Source organism: Rhinolophus sinicus, chromosome 2 (assembly GCF_057876585.1).
Source record: "Rhinolophus sinicus isolate RSI-liver-muscle chromosome 2, RSI-T2T, whole genome shotgun sequence".
Lineage (NCBI taxonomy): Eukaryota > Metazoa > Chordata > Mammalia > Chiroptera > Rhinolophidae > Rhinolophus > Rhinolophus sinicus.
The window spans coordinates 55,313,620-55,336,564 of NC_142502.1; the positions used below are offsets into that span (position 1 = coordinate 55,313,620).

At 34.3% G+C, this 22,945-nt stretch overlaps 1 long non-coding RNA gene across 3 annotated transcripts in view; it reads right to left on the reverse strand.

Moving 5' to 3' along the window:
* Nucleotides 1–22,945, reverse strand: part of LOC109453591 (uncharacterized) — an 876,632-nt gene that overhangs the window by 549,376 nt on the left and 304,311 nt on the right. For all 3 annotated transcript variants that reach the window (XR_012496692.2, XR_012496688.2, XR_012496689.2), the window contains exon 4: nt 2,284–2,401. This is a non-coding gene — a long non-coding RNA (uncharacterized LOC109453591). The remainder of the gene's footprint in view (nt 1–2,283; nt 2,402–22,945) is intronic.

Below are 22,945 nucleotides of genomic sequence, written 5' to 3' on the forward strand. Positions count from 1 at the left end.
GGTTGCCACAAGTTGCTGATTAAGGAAAGGATGGGCACAAAAATGAAAGTAACAACAGACTCCCATTTCAGGATGCTTAGTTGTGGAGAACAGAAGGAGAAACAGGTAACTGAGGGAGACCGCTTAAGGCGTGGTAATCAGCCTGTGTCTCACATTTCCCCGGCAGGGAAGCACAACTCATCTGTGCAACTCAGTCTTTCATAGAAATAAATTTGGTAGTCTCATCAGAGGATGGATTCTGTTACACGGTTTAGTCTGCTACTATGAGTATGCTTTAGACAGAACAACATACCAGAAACAGCAAACCTTTCTTTCCAATATTGTATTATGGCTTGCCTTGGCATTAAAAGGAATCTCTTCCATCCTGACAGACATGCCTCCAGAAGGTGCTATTGAAATATAGTGCTGATCCAGAAGCCTACTGATACTAAGGTAACTTGGCTTGACCTTTCATGAGGAGTTAGGTTAGTATAATGTGTGCATAGTACAGCTCAACGGTTGGATGCTTAACAGACAGCTAAATCTGAATGGCTGCTTCATTTGTGACTCCTCTCTTCCCCTTACTCTCTACAGCTGTCAGTAAACTCTGGCCTGCAAGTGAAATCCAGCCTACAGTCTGTTTTTATATTGCTCTAAGCTAAAAAGGATTTTTACATTTTTAAAGGACTGGGATAATAACAAGAATATGCTACAGAAATGTATTTGGCCCACAGAGACTGCAATATTTACTATACTATCTGGTCATTTGCAGAAAAAAGTCTATCAACTCATCCCCTAGAAAATGGTATAGAGTTATCATACTCCTTCTGTATCTCCTTTCACGATCTCTATTCTCTACTTTAAGAGGACTTATTGCTTAAGAGTCTCTAAAACGTGTCTCCATTTCTAATCCCTGTCACTTTATTGACTACTACTCAATGCTTCCTGTATTTCTTAGATCATTTGCATTCCTTCTTCTTTCCCTACATGTCTTCTGAGATTCTTGACCTCAGTATAGAGGAAGGAGCTTGGCATTTAATAACCAATACAAAGAAGTATTTCTTGCTGGATGACTAATTACAGAGTTCTATATATGTGATCTTCAAGTATTCATCTTAATTTCTGCTGCTTCTTCCGGTGAAAAAAAACAACAAACAAAAGAAAGTTAAAAATTTTACCTTTATTTCATGCCCTCCTTTATCTAGCCACTTTCCCTCACTTCTTTTTCTTAATTTCACACTTTTCTCTTTGACTTTCATGATCCTGATTAGTTCTAGTTCACTCATTTATTGTTGATTATCTCACCTCCAGGTATTTGAAAGAATCCTCTTTTTTTTTTTCTGCTTGAGATTTTTTTGTTTGTTTGAAATGTTAAATGTAGTCTTACATATATCTTAGAGTTTCTAAATTCTGTTCACTTTTTAAAGATAAATTGTAGTTACATAACGTGAACTGGAGATTTTCCAACATGGTTTTTTTCTGTTCTTTTCATATGGTAGGCCAATGAGCAATATAAAAAAGAGCTACCACAACCGTTTCCCAATTTTCAATTCATTATGTCCATGAAAATGATGAAATACACTTAACCTTTTTCTCATTTCACAACATTAGACCCTCTGCAATACAATATAATTTGCAGACCTATAGGAGCTAAGAATGAATGTAATAAGGTCTTCAATTTAACTCTGATACATCACCAAGTAATTTTCACATTGCAAATATTTCCTTTTAAAATCATCAGTGATATCTACTTCAACTTCTTTACACTCAAAAAACATGTGTGCTTTTCTCAGACCTTTCCATTATCACAGTTTTGTATATATGATAGCAGTGTAACGTGGTCCTAAAAAGCCCAACTACAAGCATTATGAAAAAATAAAAAGAAAGTTTGCCGTACCATGTTCTAACATCCACTGAATACGTAAAGACAAAGAGGAGTGCTCTTATTATTGATGGGATTAGAATATATTCTGGTTATGCAAGAACAAGAACTTCAAGCCTGAATGGCAGCAACATTCCTATAGAATGAGTCTGTTTACACACACCCAATTTAAATGTCTAAGGTTTTCCACTGCTATCTTTTATAGACTAAATCAAACCCTAAGAATGGAATCAAATTAAAAGGATTAGTGCTCATTAATAAACTGGCAGTAATATTTCATCAAAAGTTTGCTAAGTCTCTCTCTGCAAAACCAATAGATAAAAGCAGGCAGTGCATAAAAGTGTCTGTCTACTGCATTAAAACATAACGAAAATAATATTTCTTAACATTGCCAAAGAACCATCTATTTCTGAAGATCATACCAGTTTCCATTGCATAGGCCAGTAAGGGTCATTAAACACCAATGGGTCTCTGAGTCCTTCTTCAGAGTCAATGACATTGTAGACTTCACTCAGGATCTCATTTTCCTCCACATAAGGTCTGCAGGGCAAAGAAGGCAAATGAACTATGAAAAACATAATCACTGCTTTTACTGTTGCTTTTTTTGTCATAAAAATTCCATTTATTTAAATTCCATTAAAAAGCACATTTGGCTGCCGAGAGCATAAATATACACTTTTATTATACTTAGCATTTTTCATTTTCAAAAAAAAAAAATTCTGACATTTGTTTAGACAAAAATGTTAAAATATTTTCAAACTACCTGTTTTAGCTAACCACTTTCTATGTGTTTGTTGCATACAATAAATGCTGGAAAACAAGTGATTTGGAATGCAATTCAAAAGCTCTGTGTACATTTCCCATTAGAACTTACCAGCTTACACTGATCATTATCCTTACTATGTCATGTGCCTGCTGCTATGACTTTTCCCAAAATACATCTTTTAGGAGAATGATTTAAATTACTTGAACTGTAATGGATAACATTTTTTCAAATATCATTTTTCTAATTGCTCTGATATATTTAATAAATCATTAACCAAGCAAGTGACAGTGTTAGAAATTTAGGAAAGGTCTTTAATATAATGTTCTCCTAAAGACAAATCTGTAAGTCAGTCATTCACATCTGCCTGTGCACCTTGGAGGCTTAGCAAAACCAAATATTGGGGGACATAATTAAGCAATGACATTGACAATACCTCTGATTTATAAATAAATTTAAATTTTGTAAAATGACAGATGAAATTAAAATATAAAATATGAGAGTCATTCTTATTTGTAATACATACAAGATTAAAGACTATAAATGTATAAGATTAGGAATTATATCTAATTTCAATAAGTCTGTGCACATGGTGTGTTTGGGAATTATTTGCCAATTTACTCTAGAGTATCAAAATGGAATAGCCAAGAAGCAGCAGTTACATATAAAGATATTCCAGGAACATTCTATAAGGCATTATTTGCAAAACTAAAAAGCCGAAACAACTTAAATGTCCATAAACATGATTTTCTTAAAAATCATATTACATTCATACAATGAAATACTATTTAGCAATAAAAACAATAAACTTGAGCTACAAGAATCAACTGTATCCATTTGAATCAATCTCATAAACTGTAAGGAGAAAGCGGAAAGCTATGTACATTATGTTATCATTTATATAAAGTTTTAAATCATCCCAATACAAGTTTATAAATTATTTTAAGTTATATATATATATATATATATATATATATATATATATATATATATGTAGTATATGAATATAAACATACATACAAGGCTTCTCTGAAGAAGACAAGGAGGGGAATAGTTTTAGGTAGGGGTGCACAGAGGAATTCAACTGTGGCAATTTATTCTTTTAAAAAACCTAGAACAATTATGACAAAAGTGGTTAAGGTTAACCAGTGATAACGTTAACGGATATAGATGGTGTATATATGCTCTATATTATATTGGAGTGTATATTTTTATATGTATTTGAAACATGTTATAATGACAAAACACACACACACAAACAAAACTAGTGTGGCCTAGTTGTTATATCAAGGAGCCAAAGATGGCTTCTGTATATTGGCCCAATGTTGTTTCTTCTTCACAGCAGGCTGGAGCTCCAAAGTCCACTGGTATCAAAAAAAAACAAACAAACAAACAATTTTTCCACATCCAGTTGTTTTCAATGTAGCATGAATAAGCAGAATTTTAGCCATTACTTTGCATACCCCACAAAACTGCGCCCCATATCTGCCAGCCATCGGTGAGATGAACTCAATAGCTATAAAGGACTCCAAGCTGAGGCTGCCCTTCACAGATCTCGGCCCCAGAGACTCCATAGCACTGCTGAGCAACATCCTCAGACTCACAACAACCACTCCAACCCTCCTCTTTCTCAGGACTGCCCCTTGTTCCCCTACCCTCTGGGTAGTGGCCGACCACCCATTGCCTCTGGAAGGTCTCCTGGTGTGAGGGACTTTCCCCAAGTGTAAACCTGCCAAAGCACCACCCAAATAAATCGCATTGTGTGCTAGTGCCACCCCATGGTCATATCTGGTCTCTTGCTCAACCCCCAAATCCCCTGGACTCTATAAGCCCATGAAAAGAATTGGAAAGGATATCAAAATAGAGGTCAGAAGTCCTAAATTCTAGATTCTGTTCTCCACGTTGGCCCTTTCAGTGATTAGAAGGGTTCAAACGATGTTAATCTAGCTAAACATCTCCAGTCTTTTGTCAAGAAGAGGATCATTATTTCTCCAGGAATGGCTTATGGACCCTGAGAAAGAAGATATCTACTAAGAAGGGCTCCTGGTGGCTACCTGGGCTGAAATTAAAAACAAAAAACAAACAAACAAAAAAACAGCCCAGCAGCCATTTCTATGCAGGGCCACCACACTTCAGGGAGCAGCCTGCACTAAGCTCCCCGCTTCCAGCACTGAGCTGCCTTACTGCAGTGTGTATCTGCCATCTGAGTCAGCCCTAACAAACGAGTTCCTGGAATCCTATTTCAACCATTGGAACTGAGACTTTCCCTATCCAATGGGAGCTACACAGCTCTATCTCCCATCAATATCTTCACTGATCAATCAGAGAGTCTCCATTCTGACCAATCAGGAAAGTGGTTTTTGGACAAATTAAACTTCGAGGATTTGGAGTCCTCATTTGCATGAGGACAGACCAATCAGGGACCAGGAGTGGGGACTTATGTCTTTAAAAGTCAGCTCCCCTTTGGCTCAGAGACTGCCTTTTCAGTTTCCACCAAAGACTGAAGACTGTTTCCCCTTCTAGAGCTGAAACACAAAAGATGAAACACCAAAGACACCTTGCCACAACACAGTGGAGAACAGCAGGTGGAGCAGAGGTGCCTAGTCCAAGAGGGGCCAGGGCCACCTCACAGCAGTGCTGTTTCACAGCTGTGCTGCTTCTCACTGTTGAGCTGTTTCATAGCCATGCTGTACCACAATTGAGCTGTTTGCACTGAATAAAGTTTCCTTCTTCACTGCATCCCACAATGGGGATTCCTGTTGATGTTGAATTGACACCAATGACCATTGGTTGAAAAGCTATTAGTTGTGAGTTTTCAGAAAAATACCAGAAACATTTGGATGGCCGTTTAAAGGACTGATAGATCATCCAAGAAGACGGTAGCATGGTCTTCCCAGAGGTGCCTAGGACCTTGCCAGCCTGCCTACTTGCACTGTGAAGCCCTCTTCCCTCTACCACTGAAATGACCACAATCCCTGTCGAGCATCAAAGCATTAAAGCTTATCAAATAAAAAATTAAGTAGGAGAGGAGGAAAGCAGGTTTTATTAAAGGTAAGAAATTAATTTAAATATACAAAAGCCATGACAATAAAAGAATAAAAGAAAGCGTGAAGAATAAAGTAATAAAATTAATTAAAAAGTTATTAATCAGGAATTAAAAATACTTATGTATAGAACAATAGGTTTAGCAGGATCTCATTGTTTATTTCTTTCATGTGTTCATACGAACATGGATACTTATAGAAATGTAAACATAGGAAAGAGATCAAGAAAATTTCCTTATTATGATCTTGTATACCATTTGATTTTTTCCCAACTGCATATACAACACATATACAACATTTATGTTAAAAAAATTTTTTTAATCAAAATCCTCCAGATTTTCAATGGAATTTTAGAACCTGGATTTTTAACAAAATTTGCGATTTAAAAAAAAGCTATTTAGATCTCTTAATAGAATGTCAGCAGGCTGCATTTTTTCCCAATGTCACAAATTTTGACCTCTGTGTTATATTCTCAAAATTCTAGTACATATCATTGGGTTACAGAAGTATAGGAATCCTGTATCTTGAGACAAAATATAGTAAGAATAAAATAGGTTATTTCTTTCCAAGATTTGATATAATTTACCATTATAATACACGGAATCGGAAAATCCCTTTGTTTTGTTTAACTCAACATAGAATACTTTTTTCAGACAATTATATGTCAATGTAAATACTTACATCTTCATTTTCACATCACATTCAGCTACTTTCTCAAGACCAACATTGATAGAATAGCTAAATATTTTGTGAATCTAAACTGCTTAGCCTTTAAAAATATTTGCCTCTATACTTATATTTTAGTGTATTTGCTAAGATGTACCATTTTCATATTCCTCTCCATAAATGATTCCTCCATACATAGACCCGCACTAAGTCTCTATGGATGACACCGAGAGGCAATGAACAACAAGTGTCTTCCCCATCTTGCATGTCCCTGAAGAGCACCTGCTGTCTTCAGAAATGATTTGAGTGACCCAAGCTTAAGGCATCCCATTACAACGATTACGGTTCTTATAACTGAAGAAAATTGTGTGAAAGCTACATCATCTCTGTTGGATTCAAATTTACAGTACTGCATAGCTGAAATTCAGAGCCCTAAACAGGATGTCATATAGGAAAATGCCAAACTGGCTCCGAGTGATGATTCCTTTTCAATTTTTGAAAATAGTAATGTTAACCATTGTATCATTATCTATTATCCTTCTGCTAGACATTTCATAGAAAAGCTATACTTTGGAAAATAGCGCATTATCTCACAATCCTACCAGCTTTCTTGTTTTGTTTTGTTTTGCTTTTTTTCCCCAGTACTATTGCCTTCTTTTTAATTTTTATTTTTCAATGACAGTTGACAATTTTACAAAATTTCTTTAATTGTACATGTGTATACATGTGCACACACACACACACACCCAACTATTTAACAACTAAAAAAAGATACAAAAAGAACAAAAAAATAACTTAGCACATACGCTCTTTTTTATTTCTTAACAAGTTTTTTTTACTTTTTTTTTTAAGGAAAGTAAATGAGACAGATTAAAAAAAAAAAAAAGTTGGCCCACAGACTATCTTTGAGACAGCCATAGGGAATAGTCTGGTACAAAGAATGAAGCCACAGCCATGACATAGCTAGAGTTTGGGAAGCTTGCCAAGAACAAGCTGGTAGGGGCCTATAGACAAAATTCATGTCGTTTTCAGGCATATAGTAGCTGCATGGTTAGAAGCCACTTCACTGACTCACCTGAACCTTATGCTTCCAGTTGCCCTTCTATGCCAATCTCACAGCATGTCTTAGAAAATATTTTATCGTTGAAGAGACACTGACTTGCTAACTAGCCACCTGACAGTGGACACAGATTTGCATAAAAGTGGGAGCTCCTTCTACAAGAAATTAAGACTTTTAAAAATGTAAACCAATGATGCAAATATTCTTCACTGTGAAAGAAAATAAAAATTGTCTAAAATAAATCTTTTTTCTTTTTCTCATTTATACATACTACAAAAACAAACAAAGAAAAAATGTGTGTATTCCTTTACAAATATGCAAATCCATTTGCTAGCCCATGGATCAATAGATTTTTTCTGTAAAGGACAAGAATGTAAATAATTTAGACTTCGTGGAACTTTATGGTGTCTGTCACAACTATTCAACTCTACCATAGTAGCACGAAAGCAGCTATGGACAACACAGAAGCAAATGGCCTCAATTCCATTAACACTTTATTTACAAAAATAGGTACAGGCAGGGTTTGGCATTGGCCTTTGGGCCATAGTTCGTCAGCCCCAGTTTTGGTATATAATACACTTTTACCAATGACACAGTTTATAACTATTAAAATGAACATCTATAAATAAGCATAAAGGAAAAAAAAGATGTATTCACTTCTACAGTATATGTGCAATTCACTCATAAAGTAGGGCATTAAATTCCAGAGGAAAAGTGAAAAATGACAAGAATTAAATAAATATACTTTTTTCTATTACTTCTGTTTTGGGTATTTCTATTTACCGTTCAAAGCTTTTTTGTTGCATTGCAAAAATAGCAACTGACCATACAACTTGAGAGAGGGAAAACTAACATTTCAAAGGGCAGCACTGCTTCTCTGCTAGGTGAACTGGACCTTGACTTATCACAAGAAAACAGAAGTGAGTATTTTCAGTGAACCCCCTCGAAGGTGTGCTTATAAAAAAATGTTCGCCAATAAATGCAAAACAGACTTCTTCCAAACCTTAAGGTTCAAAGTGAAAGCATTCTAGAAGAGAATTCTAGACTGCATCAGATATTGGCTTAACTCCACAAAACTATAGCACTGCCTCTATTTAATTACCATCCCATGAATCACCTGACAGCGTCAACGCAGTGCTTAGTAAGCATTTTTCCCCAGCTTGACGATATGCGAATGCACTAAAATTACAATACGCACCATGACTAATTCTATCATCCAACTTTGGGAATGGAGCATACTTGTCTCTATAATGAGCTCTGTGATGTTCCATCTGGTTTACCTGTGGCAAACAGGAGTAAACATAACTAACCACACACTGGCAACAAAAATATTCTTCTTTTACAAGAGGCTTTAAGTGAGGAGAAGTCACCATACATAATTTACTCACACTTGCACTTTGAAGCAAAATAGCATGCATTAAAATCTTTTCAGCATAAATTAAAATTTCCTCAAGGGCAGTATTTCCTCAAATTTGTCTCACAATTTTGAGATCTAACTAATGTATCTATTAAAATTTGTAGAGAAGAAAATATATCATCAGTTATCCATTGTAGGCACACAGACATTTCGTCCTTTGAACTTTGCTCCAGGACACACATTTCCTTCACAGACTAAGCTTGCTTTGTCAGATAGTCAGGCATTAAGTTATATGATTGAAGGTCTAGCAGTATACACAAACTAGTAATATAAAAAGTACTTACTAATTCAATAACTGCAAGATATTGCTGCATTTGTTTGTACATATGGAAACTAGGATGAAATAAGATAACAATTTCATTATTAGCTTTGTTAAAATCTACATAAAGACTTCTTACTGATCAGTTTTATTATACATTTCTTCAAAATTTTTGTCACTACTAAAAAGCTAAGACAATGTTAGACAACTTACAGAGTTTACTTTTGGCAGTCATAAATGGAGAAAATACAAGATCCACAGAATGAAAAGGCTTATACAGAAACTTTATATAGAAAAAAAAGTAACAGGAAACCTATTTTTAAATGAAATAATTTCTTTTTGAATGTTTTTATTTATCAGTGAGAATCATTTCTTTTTAAGTACCAACACTTACCCCCCCAAAAAAAATAGATTTTACAATACCCTTAAAAATAATTTTCAGCTAAAAAAAAACTGGTTTCTAGGTCTCATAATAGGTCTCAGTAAAGACCTATTAAAATACTGGGGACCACACAATATATGTTGCTGTTTAGCATTGATTCCACATAAGAAGCCTAGTAATTAATATAGCACAGCCAGGATACCTGGCTATGAGACTGAAACTTGTTAACAAAATCAGATTTTAGCAATCATTGCAATTCTCAAGCAACTTAGAAATTTGAAAATACAGCACATGCAATAAAGCAGAAAGTGCACCTAGGCTCTCAGAATATAAGGATCTCTTTGCCTTATAAATCCATTAAATGGTTCACCTAACTGTTTTACTTCTATTGTGAATTATTGGAACAGACTCCGTCCATATGTAGTATATATTAGGAATTATAAACCACTGAGTTACTGATTCCTCTGATGCTCTAAAACACTTTTACTTGTTATCATATTTATGTTATTAAAGATATATACATATATAGTAAATATAGATCTATATGATACTGCCATATTAGTATAACATAGAGGAAAAACATCATATTTATTTAAAAATATATACATGTATATATTTTTAAAATACATTAATATAGACATATATGTATATATATTTAATAACATACACAGAAATATAATAATGAGTGAAAATGTTTTAGGACATCAGAGAATTTGGTAACCCAGTGGATATTAAGACTCCCAAAATCCTCAGTATTTTGTATATTATATATATATATATATATATATATATATATATATATATATATGTATATATACAGAGGGTGTCAAAAATGTATACACATTTTAAGAAAGGAAAAACTATATTAAAATCATAATACTCAATATATATAGGTAACAAAAGATAAATACAAGTCACGTTTGACTTCTGCAATTATAAGAGGTGCTCAAAGTGGTTACCATCAGCATAATTTTAATACAGTTTTTTCCTTTCTTAAAATGTGTATATATTTTTTTGGCACCCTCTGTGTGTGTGTGTGTGTGTGTGTGTGTGTGTGTGTGTGTATGTGTGTGTAGTACATTATCGTACTATATTCTATATGTATATTTGTATATATACATACATATATATTCAGATAGCTATAGCCATATTTTAAAATTAAGTTCCTTAGTTTTATAAATGGTTTATAATTCCTTCACTGATATTTTTTTCTATTCCAATAACTTTCTTTGTAAATTTAATCCAGAGGCACACGGCATGTGGCATATCTTTTGTAATGCCCTTAACACATATTTGATGATGGAAGGGCAGTGGGGAATTAGGGGAAGAAAGGAGATTTCTGTGCCACCCGCAATGACACCACTCAGTCACAAGTAAACGTGAGTGACTCTACTCTGATGCTATACTAATCAGTTAGGAAGCAGAGACAGTCTTATGGCAGCAAGCAGTTACAAACACAGCCTACATGCAAAAGCTTTGCTGGTGGACAGGGGTTTCCCAATCCCTCAAAATATACATATAGCAGTACTTTCCTCAGAGTAGCCACATCAATAACATTTTATCTTCTAATTTTTCATACATCCTTTCTTAATCACCTCTCGCTGCTTCTGACTCTTAGCAAGCAGTGAGAGAGTGTAATGAAACTTGTGAACATACAACAGAGAGATCAAAGGCTTTAGACTGTGTGTGTGTGTGTGTGTGTGTGTGTGTGTGTGTGTGTGTGTGTGTTTGTGTGTGTTAGAACATGAGAGGTTGGTAACCTAATGGATATTAAGTTTCTGGACTAATCAATTTTTCTCAGACACTTTAAGACAATCAAAACGATTAGGCCACTGATTTGTCTACTTGTTTCCCTTAGTGAAAATTTTAATTTTGGCTTTCGTTTTGTTTTACTGGGTAAACATGGATTTGAGAGGTAAGGATTTCAGCTAAACTTAGTAATGTTTTAATTCAACTCTTTCATTATGAAAATGAACAAACTGAGACCCAGAACAGGGTCTGAGCCCCTCAACTATCTTAGCTCGACTGTCACAGCAGGTACCAGGCAAATGGCCTCAGTGGGCCAATGGGTTCAATGTTCTCTCCAAGAAATGACACATCACTGGCTGACAAAAGGTGGAGCAATGCAATTTTTAAGCAAAAATCATCAGGGAAACTTGTTATAAGAAAAGTGATTTGTACTTTTGGGTACCATAAGCTTAAAGACCTTAGGTTTCAATATCTAAAACCCAAGCTAAAGATTATAAGCTATTAGAGAGACTTCAAGATAACAGCATATTAAGATCTAAACTCACCTCCTCCCATGGACACAACAAACAGAAAAATATATGTGGAATACTTCCTGTGAAAGGGACCTGAGAACTGCATAAACAGAGTCTCTACAACAAGGAACAGCACTGAGAAAGGTAGAAGAGGCAAAGATACAGCCCAACTCGAGACAAAAATCACACCCCAAACAAGGTGTTTCATGAATGGGGTAGATCTAAAAGGTATAAAACCACTCCCTGAAGAGAAAGAGATTTGAGCTCCCATCAGGCACCCCAACCATTAGATCCTGCACAGGAGAGAAGAACCCTCAAAAACCTGGCTTTGACATATATGATAAACCCATAGCTAACATCATACTCAATGGGGAAAAGCTAAAACCATTCCCCTTAAGATCAGGAACAAGGCAAGGTTGCCCACTTTCTCCACTTCTGTTCAACATAGTGCTGGAAGTTCTAGCCACAGCAATCAGACAAGAAAAAGAAATAAAAGACATCCAAATTGGTAAGGAGGAAGTAAAAGTGTCATTATATGCAGATGACATGATACTATATATAGAGAACCCTAAAGTCTCCACCAAGAAACTATTAGAGCTGATAGATGAATTTAGTAAAGTAGCAGGATACAAAATTAATATTGAGAAATCAGTTGCATTTGTATATACCAATAATAAAACACCAGAAGGAGACATTAAAAAACAATCCCATTTACAATTGCTTCAAAGACTATAAAATACCTGGGAATAAATTTAACCAAAGAAGTAAAAGATCTGTACTCAGATAATTATAAGACACTGAAGAAAGAAATGAAAGAAGATACAAATAGATGGAAACACATACCATGTTCATGGATAGGGAGAATTAATATAGTTAAAATGTCCATACTGCCTAAGGCAATATACAATATTCAACACAATTCCTATCAAACTACCAACAAAGTTTTTCACAGAAATAGAACATATAATCCTAAAATTTATATGGGACCATAAAAGACCTCAGATAGCCTCAGCAATCTTGAGAAATAAGAACAAAGTGGAAGGTATAACGATACCTGACATCAAATTATACTACAAGGCTACAGTAATCAAAACAGCATGGTACTGGCATAAAAACAGACAGATAGATCAATGGAACAGAATAGAGAGTCCAGAAATAAATCCATGCCTATATGGCCATTTAACCTACGACGATGGAAGCAAGAATGTATGGTGGGGTAAAGACAGTCTATTCAATAAATGGTGCTGGGAAACCTGGACAGACACATGCAAAAACGTGAAGCTGGACCACCTCCTTACACCATATACAAAAATAAACTCAAAATGGCTTAAAGACTTAAATGGAAGATCTGAAACCATAAAATTCCTAGAAGAAAGTATAGGAAGAAATTTCACAGACATTACCCGGAGTAAGATTTTTACTGATATATCCCCTCGTGTAAGGGAACTAAGAGAAAAAATAAACATGTGGGATTACATGAAACTAAAAAGTTTTTTTCACAACAAAGGAAACCATCAATAAAACAAAAAGGGATCCTACTGAATGGGAAAAGACATTTGCCAATGATATATCTGATAAGGGGTTAATATCACAAATTTATAAGAAACTCACTCAACTCAACTCCAAAAAAACAAACAACCCAATTAAAAAATGGGCAGAGGACATAAAGAGACATTTTTCTAAAAAGGACGTACAGATGGCAAACAGACATATGAAAAAAGGCTCAGCCTCACTAACCATCAGAGAAATGCAAATAAAAACCACAATGAGATACTACCTCACCCCAGTCAAAATGGCTATCATCAATAAATCAACAAACAACAAGTGCTGACACATGTGGAGAAAAGGAAACCCTTGTGCACTGTTGGTGGGATTGCAGATTGGTGCAGCCACTATGGAAAACAGTATGGAGGTATCTCAAAAATCTGAAAATGGAACTACCTTATGACCAGCAATCGCACTCCTAGGTATCTATCCAGAGAAATCCAAAACTCCAACTCAAAAATCTTTATGCACTCCTATGTTTATTGCAGCACTATACACAATAGCCAAGACATGGAAACAACCGAAATGCCCTTCGGTAGATGACTGGATTAACAAACTGTGGTACATTTATACAATGGAGTATTACGCAGCCATAAAGAAGAAAGAAATCTTACCATTTGCAACAACATGGATGGACCTAGAGAACATTATGTTAAGTGAAATAAGTCAGACAGAGAAAGACTAATACCATATATAAATACTTACATGCGGAATCTAAAGAAAAGAATTAGTGAATGAACTACTCAGAAACAGTTTTGGAGACATAGAGGAAAAACTGAGGGTTGGTAGAGGGGCGGGGGGGTGGGGATAAGGGGAAGGTGAGAGGTTTAGAAAATAGTCGGTAACCACAAGATGGCCACGGGGTTTTGAAAATTAATTTGGGGAACGCAATCAATAATGTAAAGATGTTGTAGGGTATCTGATGGACATGTGTCCCATTTGGGAGACCACCTTAGGGATGATGTAGCTGCCTGATCTCTGCACAGTACACCTGAAGCTGAACAATACTGAATGCCAACTATAATTTTATATATATATATATATATATATATATATATATATATATATATATATATGTGTGTGTGTGTGTGTGTGTGTGTGTGTGTGTGTGTGTATATTTATATATTTGTATGTATATTGTTACAGGAAGCAGAGTACAGCATTAGGAATAGAGACAGTGAAAATGTAATGGCTCTGTGCGATGTCAGAGGGATAGTGGATGGGGGGAGGAGGATTCACACAGTGTGAGGGATATAAATGATAAACGTCTAAGTTTTGCTTTGTCTTGTGCACCTGAAACTAATAAAATTAGAAAAAATCAGATGAAATGCCAACTTTTAGATAATTTCTTTAGAAAGTCCCCTTTTCCTGTGTTCCCGCTGTGTATTAACCATTTTTTGTTTTGCCACCAACACTTTGTATTTGATAAAAAAAAAGAAAGGGATGCAGGCACACTGAAATTTCCCTTCATTTTCCAGGAGCTTGTAGCTCTATTACGAGTATCTGATTTGGTTGTGATATTCATTTTTAAAAATGTAAAAATGATTTCAAAGTCTGTGTAGGGTAGATGCTGAGGAAAATTTGCCTTCATTGGTTGATGTGAGCTTTTGTCTATTAGATTTTGCCTGTTCCTGTATGTGAGGGGATTTCTGTGCTGTGATCTGGGGTTGAGTAAATTCCCCCTTTGGTCTCATTCTCCCAAGCAGGGGCGATATGAGAGGATGTTTGCTGTTCTGTCCGTGTTGTGAGGTGATGGTTAGCTTAGGGTTAAAGAAATTCTTGATCAGGGTTGAGAGAATCCCCTCTTTGTTCTGTCTGTTTCACCCACATCAACAGATAAAGTGAAGAAGTTACTAAGTTACATCAGGATGATGTGACAGGCACATTGCCAGGCTTTGGAAGGCCTTGGGCTGATGGTCCCAAGCACGGACAGTAGATATTGCTTGTCTGGATGAACTAGTCCTTCAGCCGGATAAGTAATATATTTTCTTTTTTTTTATCATTGACTGCCGGACCCTCCCGGAACTGGCCATTCCCGGAAGGGAAGGCAGGTACATAAAACTTGGCTCTGGGGTGCATCTAAAGAGATAGGTAAGACAGACCTCAGGTGGATTGATTGATTGATTGATTGATTGATTGCTGTTTCAAGAGATTGTTATTCAGAAGACTTGCTGTTTCAGGACTGCTTTTCAAGGTGAGATTGTTTCGGAGTAAGAGATCAGAACTTTCTTCAATGGACAGTAGAGACTTCTTGTGTTGGTGAATTGTTATCATTCTAGCATCTTTGGGAACTTGTGTATAACTTGCAGCTTTGCAGTATCATAAAACTTCCTAACTTACAACAAAAACAACAACAACGCCAACAGCCCCAGCATTCTTGGGAACTAGCAAATAGTGGTGTGGGAGACGCCTGAGTTTCTCTCAGCTACAGACCTGGCAAGGTTTTGATTTGACTTTTCCAGTGCTGTACCCAGGCCCCCCCACCCCTGTTTGGTGAGCTTTTGGCATTTAGTGTAATAGTTACTATCCTATAAAGCTTATTAATGCTTTTGGATACTCCTTACCAATATTATTTGTGTATTTAGCCAAGTGATTTTTCATCAATAGTAAACATGTGTTGAGATTTCTTAAACTTATATGTATGTGTACTCCTCTGACATGACATTGTTATTAATGAATATAGTTTAGTCTAAACCACCTTTACTTTTTGTCGTTAGCACATTCTGTTAATTGCCCTTGTCTCTTTCTATTACATAATTGCTAAATAAATTGATTAGATATTAAATAAATAAATTCATTAGCCCCACTCTAGCGTGTGTCCCTCCTCCTTCTTTTCCCTGCTTGTCATTACAGGCTGGATGCCTAAAACTTTCACTAAAGTTTCATAAAATATACTCCACTTATTTTTTTAATAGAATATAAGAAAAGCCCAACAAGTACCAGTGCCACTCTTTCTGATCTTTAGATTAATTGAAAAAAAAGAAAAGCTATTGCTAGTTGGAAATCATTTTCTGTCTTATAACTAGTTCAAAACTAAATTCCTTTCTCTTGTTCTCAAAAAATTAATAAAAAGTATGAAGCTGAAAAAAACAAAACACTAGGACAAAGGCAAAAATCATAGAGTACATCCAGACTCTACATGATTTACACAATGTCCACCAATGCTAAGGCTTTTTTAAAAGCATGTTTTTCTTTCATATAAAGATAAAAAGAAAAGCTTTTAGGTCAGGGGCTATGAGGGGAAGTGATGTATCTTGTGCTTTGATGTTACAAGTAGCTCTTCATTACAGAAAACTCCTGATAGTGTAATAAAAATCTTGGAAAACTGAGTGTGAATATTTAATAATCAGTCTTCGACATGGAAGATTTGTGACTTTTCTGTCCTTCACACAGCGGAGTAAACATATAAATTATGAACAAATAGCAAACTTTCTTATTTTATTGTAGAGACTTGATTTTAGTATTTAAAGATATGATGTCACTACAAGGCAAAGCATGATTTCTACATTCCTTAGGAAGCTTTCTGTTTAGAAAGGTTTCTAAAACACCAACTGACAAGAAATTAAGATAAAATGATCCATTCTTAGTTATATACAACATATAGAATCCGTTTTAAAATTTTATATACTGTCTGTAAAGAAAATTAGAGCCTATTGAATGATATTCAAAATGATATGTTACCCTATATTAGTTTTGAAGTTAAAGGTAAACCCAAGTGAAGTCTGAAAAACATGTTAACTGCATGTTAAAAGTTGTCTGAGTTACAAAATATGGCATTCTGACATAATAATTAGTTAAGAAAAAAATTTGTCAAGTCTCTTAATGAAATAAAACTTTTTGATAAACTTTTATATGCATGTATGAAAAATTCAAATAACCAATAGAAGTATGAATGAGAGATTATAAAATGCACACAAGATGTACAACCCACAAATCATTACTGTTTGGCAAACTCGCTTTGTGACCTCTCTTTGTGCAGACATATGTGGGCATATATAAACCGGGCATATATCGATATGGGTAGACATATGGGTAGAGCATACGTAGATAGGGGCATGTATAGCACAGGCATATATAGATACGTGCATCTACAGATTGGCATCAACAACTCTACATTAAAGTTATGTTCGCAGACATAGTACTTTGTGACCTGCTCTTTTTCTCATTCAGAAAAATGTCACAGACATCTTTCCAAGTCTATGAAAATACATTTTGTCATCTTATATAGCATTCACTTGTACAAAGACTTGCTTTTCCAATTTCCTGATGATGGATATTTAGTAATCACCTTTTTGTTACACAATAGTAAAATATTATTTATCTATTGATTTATTTATACTTCATCTCTTTCCAAAAAGCATTTACGATAGCTAATAGTAAAAATATAAAGAAATATAAATATAAATACAAATATAAATGTAAATTTAAATATCATATATATGATATAGATATGATTTAACAACAAAACAAAACAAAAAAACTAATAAAATATAATAAAACAGGACTCACCAAATAAAAGAGAAAAATATAAGATGCCTGGTAAGTAGAGTTTTGAATAAAAGTCCTTACTTCAGAGCCTAAAATACCAATGAAAAAAGAGAAAAATACAAAATGAAAATAAATACTAAACACAAGGATCAGCAGCCCATTGTCACAATTGAGGAAGAATCTCCATTAACTTCAAAATTAAATGAATTTGATTTAGAAAAACAATGGCTCACAAATATTGTAGCCAGTGACACCAAAAACAGGGCAGATATTCTGACCATAAAGAGGAGAAAATAACATGTTAGTTTTTGTAATATAAAAACTTAGTGATGCAATCAAAATGTTATTCAAAGCAAGGTTTATAAACTATAATTCTTGGACCAAGGCAAAAAGTTTCTGGCCTACTCAATTTTTCTCAGACACTTGAAGAGCATCGAAATAATTAGGTTACTTATTTGTCTGCTTGGTGGTGGTAGCAGGACAGTAGGGAAGCAGAGGAGGAAGGAGGGTTTTATGTTATCCTCAGTAAAACCCTCAGTCACAAATAAACATCAGTGATCTTTCACTCCGACACTACACTAATCACTTAGGACGCTGAGGTAGTCTCACAGCAGCAAACATTTCAAACAGAGCTTACATACACATTTTTTTCACTATGTCATTAAAAGAGATTCAAACAAAAGTAAATGAAGTCAACTTGAAAAGTTAGCCAGAGAATTTTAAAACTAAATGGAAAACAAAGGGAAGGAAATAATGTAGCATGCAAAAATAAATTTAAAAATCAGACAGCCATTTAAAAAATATCTAAGGTGTATTTTAAAACATTACGAAGGCCTTTAACAAATATAATCAAGAAAAAAGTGAAAACGCAAATAAAACTACAAAAGAGAAACATACAAAGAAAGTACAATCTCTGCTAATGGGTCTTTGAATTCATCTTCCCTTTATCTAATCCTCCCATACTGGGCTCCTTGCTCTTTCTCACACACGAGAAATGCTCACGTTTAGACTTCGTGTTTCCTTTACCTGAAATTCTTTCCTCAAGCATCAGCATAATCCACTCCCTCTAGAATTTTAGGTCTTTATTCAATGCTACCTTTCAGTGAGGCCTTCCCTGACCACTCTATAAATATATACATATATATATATATACACACATATATATTATATATGTAGATATATTATATATGTAGATATAATATATATGTAGTATATATAATATGTAGTATATATAATATATATACTACATATGTGTATATATATAAATACATATATATACACACACATATATATATAGGAGTATACACATATATGTATATATTCTATATAAACACACTTTCACACTTTCATATAGGTAAATAGAACATATATATTTGATATGTAGGTTTTCTTTTAATCTGTGAGATTTTTAAAGGTGAGTTTATCAAGTAAGTATACTTTCATACTTGCTCTTCTCCTTAACAATATATAATACAAAACTTTACGAGTCCCTATACATTTTTTGAAAACACTAATTTTTAACAACTGTGGTAGCCAGTAGATGGATATAACATAAAGCACTAAAAAAGTAAGAAATTTTCAACTTTTATTAGCTTTGTATTTTTCTATTCAAATGAAATCTAAAGGACCATTATTTATGAATTCGTTAAAAACGTAGGGATTACTTATAATGTGCTAGAAACAGTGCTTCAGCACTGGGGTCAGAGACAAGAACGAAGATGTAGTCCCTGCCTCCAAAAGCTTATGTGTAGAATTGAAGACAACAATTATGCAGATAATGATGAAAATCCCATAAAATAACAACTGTGATGCAGTATATTATGGGAGACACTCGGCAGGAGGGAAAATCATTCTGAGGAAGAGACGTTTCAACTGAGACCTGAAATGGACCAAAGGAAGGAAATTGTTCTAGGCAAAGTATTTGTGCACCGAGCATCTATGTGCATTGTTTAAAATCTCCTGCAAATCTCTATGTTCTTAGGATAAATAACTAGCTATTAAATCACCAGATCCATAGGCATGACCACTTAGACAGTTTTTGATGCACGCAATCTAATTTCCCAGCACTGTTTGTTTCAAGATATAACCCCATCAGCAAAGTATGAAAAAGTATCTTACTATCCTCTCACCAAAATGGGTATTGTGTTTGACCTTAATTTTTAAATCACACTATGAGAATATAGTTATTATTGAAAAATCATAAAATATGTGTATTTAAAAATTGTTAATGAGCTTACAGCTCCCAAATTTCTACCTTATCGAAATTACTACTTTGAACACTTCATTTTATATTCAAGATATTCATATATATATATATATATATATATATATATATATATATATATATATACACACACATTTAAAAGGTATTATTGGTCTTGTATTGTGGTTGTTTTCCACTTAATGTATTATAAGTATTTTCTAGAATAATAACTGTGCATCTACATTATCAGCTTCATGCGCTGAATGGTATCCCACTGTTAAGCAACAGTAAATTTAACCAATTCCATATTGTTATTTTTTCTGTACTTTGACTATTATGTATCTAAGTGTAGATTTTTTTTTAACTGATTTATCTTGATGGTGGCCTCTTGAGGTTCTTACATCCGTGAATTGAGGTGTTTCAGTGGTTCTTTGAAACTTTCAGCCATTGTCGTTCAAAATTGTCTCTGCATAATTTTCTTTCTCATCTTTTTCAGGGACTCAATTTAGACATGCTAAATCTTCTCGTCAGGTGCTCTAGGTCTCTTGCTATTATCTGCATTTTCCCTATTTTCATCTCTCTCTATTTTATTCTGGATAGTGTTTAATGACCTATCCTGCAATTCAGAATATATCAAACATACATAATTTACTTGCAAACCCACCCTTTGAGTTCTTAATGTTAATTAAAGTTTAGTTGTTATAATTCCAGGTTGGCTCTTTTGCATAATTATCATACCACTTTTTATAGTTTTCAGATTTTACTGAAATTTTTAAGCTTAGCCTTTACTTCCACTAACATGGAAAACATAATTGTTTTATATTTCTGATATAGAGAGTGCTAGTGGTCTGTTTCTATTCTATGCTATTTCTGCTGATTGTGGCTGATGCTTAAATCCGTTGTATAACCTTGTAATCTTTGGTTGTTTGCTGAATGTTTATTTGAAAAATGACTTTTAGAAGTAATTTGAGACCCAGGAAATGATACAGTCCTTCAGAGGGAAACTTTATTGCCTTCTGCCAGCCACATAAGGGTTGTAGCCAACTGAGATTGAGGCTGGAGATTCTGGGGACCTTGTAGATAACCATTTAAAGTACATTTCATCTTCCCTCTGCCAGAGAGCAGCTTTTCAGGGCTCTGGACCAGACTAGGGGTGTTTCCCTTTGATAGGGATTGAACTTCGACCCTTCATAGTTATCAAAATACAAGCTTTACAGTTTAGCAGCTTACTATAGCCAAAGGTAGACTGGAACATTCTTCTTTCAACTTTAACACTCTCTCTGTTCTTGTTCTGGTATTTCCCTCCTTTCTTATTAACTACGTAATTTATTTAAGAAGATGTTCTGCATTTCTTCCAGTTTTCTATATTTATTGTCTTTTTATGATATTGATCTGCGTTATGATTCCATCATTATAAAAAATAAAAGTCCTCTCACACTTAATTCCCATTTGTTTGAAATTAATTTTATTCCCAGTTGTGGTTGTTTTTGTTTTAGTATTACAAATGATGCCATCACGAACATTACTTTAAATATACTTTTGTGCTCTTCCAGTTATTTCCTTACATTCCTACAAATAAATTATTGTGTTCAAATGGTATGCACTTTAGGGCCTTGACATGTATCACCAACTTACCCTGCAGAAAGAATCTATGTCTATTCTTCCTTTAGTTTTTCATCAGAAAGTCAATCCCCCCCAGCTCCCGTCCCCATCCTGCATACACAGACATTCACACATAAAACTAGGTAATGATTTTTCATTTCTGGCAGGTTGATAGACATATAAATAAACATTTAAATATAAATATATATCTTCTTTTGAAGTGTTTGTTTGTTTCACTTCTAGTGAGACTAAGCACATGTTCATGTTTATTGAACATTTGTAGTTCTTCCTTTGTGAATTAATCAAATTGTCTTAATCATAGAGTAGGTAGTCAATAGGCAATTTTATGCATACTTGTACTACTAAAGATTAGTAGATACAAATGTAATTATATGAAAAGAGAAAATTAAAGCAAATGTAGTCAATAAAGGAAAAAAAGCATGAAAAAAATGAGGCTTTACGTAAAGCAGAAGTAAGACTAGAATTAACTACTAAAGTAAGAATCAGGAAACTATGTCTGGGGGCCAAATCTGACTTGCAGTCTGTTTTTACAAATAAAGTTATATTGGAACACTACCATGCACATTTATTATAGATTGTCAATGCCTGCTTTCACAAACTACAGCACCAGAGCTGAGGAGTTGCCACAGACCTGGTACTGCGGTAATGTCTAAAATGAATGGATCAAGAGTGATCGGTCTCAATCCCTCCCAAATGTGAAACACTAGCAATATTTGTACTAAACTCCCTCTCAACCCTCACCATGATGATTAACATTGATCTGGCTATAATGTAACATTGCTCTACAATTATATATGAAAGATAAATATGCAGTATAACTGTTGAAGAGGAGAACAAAACTGTTTCAAATATGAAAACACAAGAGAAAATAAGAAAAATGCAGAATTAGTAAGATATAAGCCATTGAATATAATATTAACATAAACAAAAGCCATAGTTTTCCTCTAATTCATTTTTAATAAGTTAAAAGATGAAAATGGGGGGGAATCTCCTTTCAATAGCCGTAAGTGCACAGGCTATCTAAGAAAACCACTAAGGACATCTGTAGTTTCTTTACAACTAAAACTTCAGAAGTAATAGAGATACACCAAGTTTTAGATTGTAGAAGACTTAAAATATCACCAATACAGAAATTCTGTGTAAGAACACTTAAAGGTTGAAAGCAATTTCAGAGTTTTTTGTGTTTTTTTTTAACAATTAAAAAAATATCATTTATTACCTGACAAATGAATTTAAATTGTATCTGGACAAATGCACAAGTTTGAAAGCTAACATATTAGGGGCAGGTGGGGGGGAATGAAAGATTAAAAGCACTTGCTCTACCAGATATTAAAATATACAATAAAACTTCAATGATTAAAACTGGTGATGGG